This window comes from Dermacentor andersoni, chromosome 8 (genome assembly GCF_023375885.2).
Source record: "Dermacentor andersoni chromosome 8, qqDerAnde1_hic_scaffold, whole genome shotgun sequence".
Lineage (NCBI taxonomy): Eukaryota > Metazoa > Arthropoda > Arachnida > Ixodida > Ixodidae > Dermacentor > Dermacentor andersoni.
Window position 1 is genome coordinate 86,975,208 of NC_092821.1, and position 10,341 is coordinate 86,985,548.

Below are 10,341 nucleotides of genomic sequence, written 5' to 3' on the forward strand. Positions count from 1 at the left end.
CACAAAAACAGTTAGAGCTCGGAATTTTCAGTTTTAGAGTGAAGCTTGCCTTGTGAACCCTCCCACACGTTGCAGGCCATGGGTGCGGCTGCTGTTTTGCCAAATCGAGCCCGCCCATGCGCTGGTTTCCATTGGGGCACAGGGACAGGAATGAAATCGGCAAACAATAGTGACCCTCACCACTGTTATTTGCGCTATACTTTTCCCTATATATGCCTCTATTCCCTGTCCTTCCTTCAATAAACATACCCTTTATCCTAGTGGCATAACTGCGTCAATTTATAACAGTGTGTTTGCATGAACTTCAATCTATCATTGGAGTTTTATGCTCCAAAACTACAGTCTAAATTATAAGGCATGCTGTAGTATGGGACTGCGGATTAACTTAACTGCCTGGGGTTCTTCAAAATTCACCCCAAGCATAGTCCACCAGCGTTTTTTTGCATTTTGCCCCCACTGAAATGTCGCTGCCATGGCTGGCAATCGGTTCACACGAACTGCTGGTTGCATTTCAGCATAGCGTGTAAATGGTGTAATGTAAACATTGCATGACATTACGGTAGTGACTTGTGGGGGACGGTGTATAAACACAAACAGTTCATACTATTACACATTGCATGGGTGTCATTAAAAACAACTGTAAACATCCCATTTAGTTTTACACAGCATCTAATTAACCACTTCACACTGATTCCAACATGGTCGTTGGATCTGCATAACTTTTTTTTATGTAGGTATCATTGTTATCTTTATGGTAGAATAAAATCAGTTTAAAGGAATTGAACTTATTAACAACGTCACTACCATATAGGACACCTCCATGAAATAAGTGCCATGTCTTACAAGGAAAATGACACAAGAAATGTCTGCTCTCCAAGGAGTACTTGACGTCACATAGTCAAACTTTTTGCACATATACTGTAGACAGACAAATAGTAACATACTCATACAATGCCAAGACGTGGGATCGTTCCCCACCTCTGGCAAGTTGCTTTTTCATCCACTTTCATTTCCCCTAATTTATCATTAAGAAGCCAACAAACACTCACACCAAGGACAACATAGGGGAAATTACTTGTACTTAATAAATGCACTAAAGAGTGCACTTATTAAGTACAAGTAATTTCCCCTATGTTGTCCTCGGTATCACTGTTTGTTGGCTTCTTATGATTAATAAAAATCGGGCCCCTCGGTTAACCCTTTTCTTCTCGTTCATACAAGGGCAAGGCGTATGTGCTCACACATCCACATATTAATCGCAAGCCTTCGGCAACATTTTGAAACAATCTTCTTGTTTGCAATATATTGCATTCTACTTTTCGTAAGAATCCACATGTTTAATATTGACAATAGAGTGACAAATTTTAAGCATTATACTTACAGAATTTTTAAATGCCATCATTTTAATGCCTCATTTTTAAATGCCATCAGAGCAAATATAACCTGCTGGTAAGCGCCTGCTTGACATCTCTTGACAGTTCCACTTGTTAAATCTTTTTTTGCCACCAACAAAGTCCATGCTCAAATTTACCTTACTTTGGTTGGCTTTTCGTTGCCAATAGTAAATGGAGTCAGCAATTGCAATGCAAGGGCACAGATATGACGCAGTCTCAAATGCAAACCATCACAAAAAACATTTCTTTGTTTTTCTTGATGCATATGATTGCAGAATCACATGCTATAGAGAACATTTTTCTATGTTCTAAAATTAAACTTGCACGTCCGCTGCACACACAATATATCAATCAGGAATGTTTTTGCCATCAGGACTGGGGCGGCACAGCTGCAGGGCACCTAGTTCCATTTCCAACAGGTGTTGCATATGCTGACGACAATCAAAAGAAAATAGTTGGCGCATTTATCTGTGCCCGACAGCTGCCAGCTTCAGCCACACGTGTCGGCGTTTCTTTTGTTCATATAACTGCAGAGTAATGGCTTCGGGTTTTCATTTATATCCTTGAACCTTTACATTCTAACGAGAACTGAAATAATAATGAAGCAAATATACAGTGCTCAGCAATTAAGAGACAATAAATCGGCCTGCAGGGCAGCCAGTGCTTTTTGCTCCAACGGTAAGCACGGGGGGGGTCAAATGTAGTCACAATGCATCACAAAAGCTCTTGCTTTCATCGTTTACCGCAATACATCAGCTCGGTGCATACACCCAGTGCCCACTGGTGGGGCAAAAAGCACCAGCCGCCACACGGGCCTATTATCAAATTTGAATTGCTGAGAACAGTACATTTATGAGGTGTGCAAATTTTGAAGCCTTTCATTAAGAGTGCTGGTCTTATTCTAGGCCAATTTCCTCTAACCTTTTTGTACTCTAGGTTGTAAAAAGAAACGTGAAACAACTACTACTCCCCGCCTGTTTTACCCTGACGCTCAAACTTCATACTAAATTGTATTTTGATCCTATCCAACTTTGTCACAATCCTATGAGCAAGTCTGTCTTTGAAGTTTCTTTCCCCTAATCTGCTTTTCGATATTCATCAAATTCATTAAGAGAGTCATTTACATAACAATGACTACAGTGGCAGTCTTCTTTTGGTGCGCTCTTCGTCTGCTGTTTAGCTTCTGAAAGTGGCACATGGGCTATATAAGACATCATGGTGGTGGGCTCCAGATTATGTCTACCTGGGGGTTCTTTCAATGTGCCCTTAAATCTAGATACATGTGTGTTTCTTTTTTGCATTTTGCACCCATATGAGAGAGCGCACAGTAGCTGGGAATCATTATGATTAATGTTGAAGCAATGAATCATACATATGGTATTCTTGAAGTGATGCAAAAATGGCACAATTACTGGTTTATGCACAGTACAAACTAGTTCACAATCACTTTGCTTGTCAAAAGTTAGCATCGGCTTAACCATTCGTAGTGCCTCGAGAAAGCTCTCAAAATCTTCAAGAGTTTTCTACGTAGGCTTTTTGTCTAACTCTGGCTCCTTAAGAAATGTTTTTTTACGACAACCAAATAGCTCACGTTCTGCTGTTGACACATTTAACTTGCACGTTTGCCCTTTGACTGACTGTTGCCTATATGTTTACTTGGAAGTTATGTTTACACTTTCCTGTACCACTTTCCTGTTCGTTTTCTTTTTAAATTTTTGTTTGAATTTTTTGCATTGCACAAGTACTGCCTCACCATGGCTTCCAGAAGCAGATGGGCACTTTGAGAAATAAATGAATGCCTGAATGAATCAATCAATCTTGTCCTCTGCTACAGAATACAACATCCGGAATTCCAACGCAGTAGAGCACATCTCTTTTGTAGAATTGAGTATGAAATGTCAAGAGTGTGCTGCCGTCAAGTAGTGTTGTGGATTTCACTCACCATGTAATTGGACTCTGATTTCTATGCGGCTTACATGAAAACTGAGCACGAAGAAACAACAAAGGAGTTAAAAGAACAGACAAATGCTTATTCCCAAAATTGTGTAAAGGCTGTCGTTATCACGAAGCACGGGGACCAAAGGACTTCAAAGAAATAACAAAAACGGCACAGACAGCATGTGAAGGCAAGTGCTTTATCAGTGTGCTATCTGTCCAGCTATCAACTGAGGGGCTTGATCTACCTCGACCCAATGAACCACATGGGCAGCACGATAAAATACAAGCTCCTTAGTTTCTGTTAGCTAAACATATCTGTTCTGTTCGTTCTGAAACAAAGGCCACCGGGTGGACATCTCCATCCCGTTTATTTTTCATCTCTGTTTCTCCTGCTTCATAGCTGGCTTCTATTTCTTCATCAAGGATGGGCAGTGTAAGGAATCTTTTAAATCTACGCACACATGCGTTTTAGCATTTGGCCCCACTGAAATGTGGCTGCTGCAGTCAGGTGTTGAATTCAAGAAACGGCCACAGAACACAATGGCCAGTTAGCCACCAGAGTGAGTCCAAAAGCTTTCTGGAGTTTATTGAGAATCTCAAATTTCTGCCTACATACCCTTGACACGGCGCTCGTAGTGCAAGGGCCAACTACCCACTCTGACCGCTGTATCACCTACAGCTGGGAGTGCCTTTACAGATGCCCTGTTTCTGCCCTAGAATAGCTACATGTGACTGTTATGGATGCTGGGAAATTAACAAGCATCTGTTATATGTCTTATCAATATGACTTTTATATTCAACTTATCATTGAACAGTTCGCTCTCGTTTCTTTTTTTGGCTCAAAAGGACTGTTAGCTAACTGAACACTGCAATTTGCCATTTAAGAAATGTTCGCCTATTGAAGTAATCCAAGTCAAGCGCCAAAAATGAGCTGTCTGCCACAGGTGATTTCTGAAAGGTGTGTTCATCAAAAAAAGAAAGTGGTACATGTGCATGTGTCTGGTAACTGTACAACTGAGATCCTTCTGCTTTGTGCAGGTAAGAGTAATGCCTATATAAATAACGCAAGTATAAGAGAACCAATGCTCCAAGTTCTCAACTGAACGTCCAAGTTGCCTCAAGGATAATAGCAGTTCTAGTGGGGAAATTAAAAAACATCTTTGACCTTTAAATTTCTTGCACTACATTGAAGATTTCAATGCCACGCTTAAAATGAAATTATGGGGTTTTATGTGCCACAACCAACCACTTGCTGATTATGAGGCACACCGTAGTGGAGAACTCCGGAAATTTCGTCCACCTGGGGTTGTTTAACGTGCACCTAAATCTAAGCACACAGGTGTTTTCGCATTTTGCCCCCATCGAAATGCGGCCGCCATGGCCGGGATTCGATCCCGCGACCCAATGCCACGCTCATTCATCAAAGGGCCATGGATAATACATTACACGAAACTCTGAACAATTCATATTAGTTTCTTTACTAAGGATCACTTCAGCCCTAATATTAAAATTTAATGCAGCAGCACTGTCCCAATCAACAAGAAGTGACGAGCTTCCTTGAGTGAGTCATGTGATTGAAACGTGTCAAATCAAAGTAGGTACAACAATACAGTTATATACTGCTGGATATTCAGCTTTAGCGAGAATTTATACATGTGCATTACATAGTTGCAACTGGGAGCATGCCGTATTGCCTGCCCACGTGAAAAAGTGATATCTCCTGGTCTTAAGATTACCACAATACACGTGAACTGGTGCATCCTGAGATTATCTCAACCGATCAGATAAGGACATGACAGAACTATTTGCACAGGCAGCCTCAACGAACAAGCAATAAAAAATACAGAAAAAAAAACAGAGTGCTGCAAGCAGCACTTGAACTGCTGGTTATCTTTGAGCGGTTAGGCTCCGGGCAAGCTTAATGGACACATTCCAGCAGCACTGACATGATGCTGATGTATACTACTTCTCTGCACCTGTTTTAAACATGAATCTCAGTTATGAATGCTTTATATACAAAACTACATACCCGCTGTAAGAGACAACATAGAAAAATGCATCTCAGAAAACAGTTTGTTTGATGGCAAATCAGTTCTGTAGAGTGCTGTCCACTGCTTAAGGAACTCAAGCATTACGAATTTCATAAAAAAATGCCCTCAATCTAATCTCCATTACAAAACTGCCAATAATCGGCCGTCGGTAAAATCTTGTTCACAGAGTTCGTGTTCCAGAACTTCTCTGAGACCTGTGGTTTCTCTGTTACTACTTTGACTGAGTAAATAGTCGGGGCCACCATAGCGAAGTGCCCCACATTATTCTGACCACCAGAGATTCGCACCGTGAACCAAAATCACAGTGCACGAGTGCTCTTGCAGCCGCTATGGTCAGGAATAGAACATGCGACCCCGTGTTTGCCCGAACGATGACTCAGCCACTTGGCTTCGTGAGCAGGAGGACAAGAAGCGCCAGGAAATTGCAGGCAGACGTTCAGAGCAAAGCGAGTTGATCGCTTCATGGTCTTATTTCAGAACACAATATCTTTCTTCTTTGCACTAATGCCACTAGGGACACGTTTGGAATTCCATATAGTCCAGCTTGCAGTCTGATGAATGCATTGGCAAATAGATTTATAGCAAGGTCACAAGGACCTGTAAGATTTATTTCCAAAACCACCTATTTTATTCCTGCTCTTCAGGGCTAATTTGCATTACAGAGAATGGGACACATGACTGACACTATGTGCATGAATGACAGTAGGACAGTGTAACAGCCTGTCATGTTTGGTTACAAAACTGATTGGTGTGAGTTTATGGCGTTTATGCTCCATTTTATACTTAGCAGGCGATGCTGGAAAAGCCATGGAAGTAGTGTGTTTTTAGATGTCCGAGTCAGAATGTTTTGCAGTGTAGTTATAATTGATCGGCGACACTCCCTGCCGAACAAGTAGTACTTTATATATTACAACTTGTGGACTTGACATTACGTCAACTCGAGTGGTATTTGTGCATATCTGTGCTGCCCAAATGCAATGATGCAATATATTTTGATCACGAGTGCAGGCGGTGCACTGTGGCCACTGTTTGAAGAACTGCGTCACTGCGTCTCCCCACTTAGAGAAGCGCTGTAGAGGAGTAAAAACAACAGCCAATAGAACAGGCAAGCTGCACCTTGAAAGAGAACATTGCAAGTTGCGTAAACAGTTTCTCGAATCCAAGAAGCACTTCAAGCCCTCTTCTCAGGATGGAAGAGCACGCCAAAAAGCAAGTGCAACATTCTGGTTGGCAGGATTACAGCCAGTATAGTGGGTACAGTCCATTAAAAGGCAACACACTACAAACAGGCTTGATGGAGCACTTAAAAAATTACTTATGGAGTACCCATGAACACTGTAGCGGGATGTTGGGCAACTTGATTACGGGACCATATTTTGTTGCAGTGCTAAAAGACGAAGAAGCAGACAAAAAATGCACAACATCCTGGGTTTCTTCTCTACGGCTTCTTGCACTACGATAATAATGTTGCTGTAACAGCAGTTTTAGCAGCAGAAAACCTCTGAATTATTTGATGGCATGAGTGAGTGACTATAAGGCAATACAAGTTTACTGCTGGTGCAGACCGACCTACAGTGTGCCATATTTTAATGTTTTAGGTTACTTTTGACTGTGTCATCTTAAAATCTTCGATAAAAGTAGAATACTTATACTTTGCAGTTCGCAATATTGTTTAATTGCTTTAAGTTAGGAATGGGCGAACATGAACTTTTTCAAATACGAATCGAATATGAATATTCAAGCATAGATGCATATCTTAACTGAAGGAATACTTATTTCAGTGTAGTTGTGTACCACTCTCGTATTGACTAGTGCAAACAAAAAGACCACTATCGGGGACAGATGATCAGATTTAAATATAAGATCACTACTTGTTATTAAAAGAACAGCCCTTTTTTCTCTATTGTCATCTTTTACAATGGATGGCAAGTTGGCTGGTGCACTTGCGTACAGGTTTTCAACTTTCTGAACAGCCTCGCACGCCATCTGTAGTTATCCTGTTTACGTGCAAATAAATATTATATTATTAACTTCAGAACCTAATTGCAAACAAGCTTTTCAAGAATGAATGGCAGCTGTGCAACTAACTTTCCGAAAATGTTAAATAAATGAATGCCGGGAAACATCTGAGGATGTGGAAAAAGAAAAGGCACTGAAGGACTTGTGGGCCGCAGGCACATGTAAAAGAGCTGGATACAAGAAAGACATCACAAGTTGTCCTGTTAGAGACAAAACTGCTACATGGCTAGAATGCCAATACAGTCGACTGTCGTGAATTCAACCGTGGTTAATTCGACTTGGTTTCATTCGAATGCAGTGGGAAGTCCCGGCGAGAAATTATGCATTCCTGTAAAAAAAAAAATTGGTGTGTTTGGACGTGAGAACCTGCCACTTCAGTCAATTCGATCCCAACCTGTACCACCTCCTGCACGCAGGGTTTGCTAAAAACTTGAAACACAATAAATTCGGCGGATGGCCAACTTCTTCCCTAAGTGACCGTAGCAATCTGTCCTGCGATGATTATGATGACTTGCACTGTGCCTTGGCCGATTTCTATTTTGGAGATTTTTGTCAGTGCCAATGACAGCGTTGAGGTCTGCAAGCCACTAGCCAACGACAACATCTATCGTTATTGTAATAGTGTAGTGAAGTAGTCTGTCAGCGACGACAGAATACATTAAGGAATAAAAAAAGGATCAAGTTCGTTCATTCTGCCGCTTTTAGGTAATTCAACCTTTCTTGTAACTCGAACAAATGTCTCAGTCCCGCGAGGGTCGAATTAAGGGGCGTCGACTATAACACTAATAAACACACCACAAGCAATAGTCAGAAGTTGTCACATAAGTGTCCAACGCAAAACTGTAAGCAAAGCTTGCAGCACTGATTTCGTTTCCACATTGCTCCGAAAGCTTTTGGCATTGTTCACTCCCCATAACTTGTGATACTTTGTTTTGCATACAGAAAACAGTAATCAATCTTTAACACATGGTCGCTGCAAAAAAATTTGTTTGTTTAAAATATTAAATATTACCGAACAGTTCTTTTTCAAATACAAACACAAATAGTTAGTATATAGTATCTAATTCTTATTCGAAACTTCAAATATTTTCCCACCCCTACTTTAAATCTAAACACCCTCGCCATATTGGTCATCATATGTAAATAAATTGGAGTGCTCAGTTTCAAGAAAGTGCACTACCAATTTCACAGCCTAAATTAAATTTAGAGCATCACTGTGAGCGCTGGCAGCTGTAGGTTAAATCAGAGTGCCCAGGTGCACTCCGATTTACAAATCGCATGGCATCTGCTGCCAAGAGATTCATCTGAATGCAATCAAGCATTCCAAAGCTGTGACTCTAGCACATGGCAATGCTGAATAATGATTTCAAACTGCACGCCAAGAGAAGATGACAGTTGCACATAGTTAAAATTGGCGATGACGTAATATCAGTTACTACCCAAATGGTGCAATGCACAGATGTCTATAACGATGTATGTTTTTTTTTTTATAGTAGAAGCTGCCCTTGTTCAATCGTTGTCCTCACTCTATGCTACATTGAGCAGACACCCTGTCTATTTGTACGAACAAGATCGCGTTTGCCTGCACAGGCCGTCAAGACATGCTGCATGGCGAGTTGACGCAAGAGAACATGCAATAAACGCCGCGCGCAACTTGCCAGTTCTCTCGTCACAAGCAAGCTCGAACGAGGTGTTCTCCGCACCGGCCAGGAGGCTTTCCCCGAGTCAAGACTCGCGAGAAATGCTACAACAGCTTATCGCCGCTTATCCGTTTTATCAAAGCAGGAGCGACGTTGCATGTTATCGCCGCCCCGTCAGAAATATGAGGAAGGAAGTCGCACACATGTCGCGCGTTCTCCCAACGTTGAAGGAGGAGACAGAAATTTGTCAACTGCTGGCATCTTGCCGCCAACACTCAACGATGAACACAACAAGCACACAAGGACAATACGCACACTCACAAAATGCGGTCGCGTACCGTCGGCACAGAATTATTCGCCAAGTCAGGACATCCGAAAGAGCATGACGTTTGGATCCCGGTCTTCTCCCGTTTCCCAAGTCGCGGCCACTCTGCTCGGAAAGTAAATGTTCGGACGACTCTCCGACGGTCTTAAAGGTCGCGCGTGGAAGGTGATACTTATTGTCAAACCCGCTCCCCTCTGACGTCCAGCGAGTGCAAGCGTCATTGACGTGTTGGTTTCGCGACCGCTGCAGCTGTTTCCTCGTGACGGCGAGAATGGTTACGTGAGAGAGGAGAAAGAGCAACCTTCCTTGGCGCGAAAACCGGCATAACAGGGCCCTGTCTCCAGGGTTTCCCTCACCTTCGGGCGATGCAAGACCGCAGGAGGAAAGGAGCGCTTCACGCTCGGGCGATGCAGTAACCACTGATTACGGCAATTTTGTTCCTTCTCCAAGAGCCGCAGGAAACGTGCGCCGGCATTTCGAAAGCCACCGGATGGAGGAGCGCCGCAGCTGGCCGCAGCGCAGCGGCAGAGCGCTACAGCTGCGACTTTGGACGGCCGCCAGTGGCTAGTCGACCATCATCAGCAGCTCCTTTGTGATTTCGGTTCCGGTTCCTAAAATGGCGTTTTTTTGTGATTCGCAATCGTTGCCGTTGATGCATTTTGTGAAATCATGGCCTTCGAGATCAGTTTTGTTACCTTGAGATAGCCGCCGCAGTTATGACGTGTTTCTGGCAGAAGTGTTGCTTGCTAGGCCAGTTGGTTCATTCTGAAACTTCCGAAAACCAGCGAAAAAATAGAGACGCGAACACTACGGAAAGAAGAGACACCACAGCGCTGGACTAGCAACTAGAGAATGCTCTCGCCGCATACAATCTTTAATATGTGTGTATGTTACTGGGGAGGAAGCCGTCGCTGGGTCCCACCTGCTGCACCGCAACAGCAGCGATCCGAACAAAGTAATCAAAGCAACATAGA

At 42.6% G+C, this 10,341-nt stretch overlaps 1 protein-coding gene across 3 annotated transcripts in view; it reads right to left on the minus strand.

Annotated features, from left to right (window-relative positions):
* Dic1 (Dicarboxylate carrier 1) overlaps positions 1–9,905 on the minus strand; it is a 47,065-nt gene extending 37,160 nt beyond the window's left edge. Inside the window, exon 1 of one of the 3 annotated variants that reach the window (XM_050176996.3) lies at positions 9,724–9,905. The gene's annotated coding sequence lies outside the window, so the exon portion shown is untranslated. Of the gene's footprint in view, positions 1–9,060; positions 9,312–9,363; positions 9,671–9,723 lie in introns of those variants that run through there. The other 2 variants (XM_050176997.3, XM_055069825.2) reach the window with 2 other exon arrangements.
* Positions 9,906–10,341: the final 436 nt, after the last annotated feature.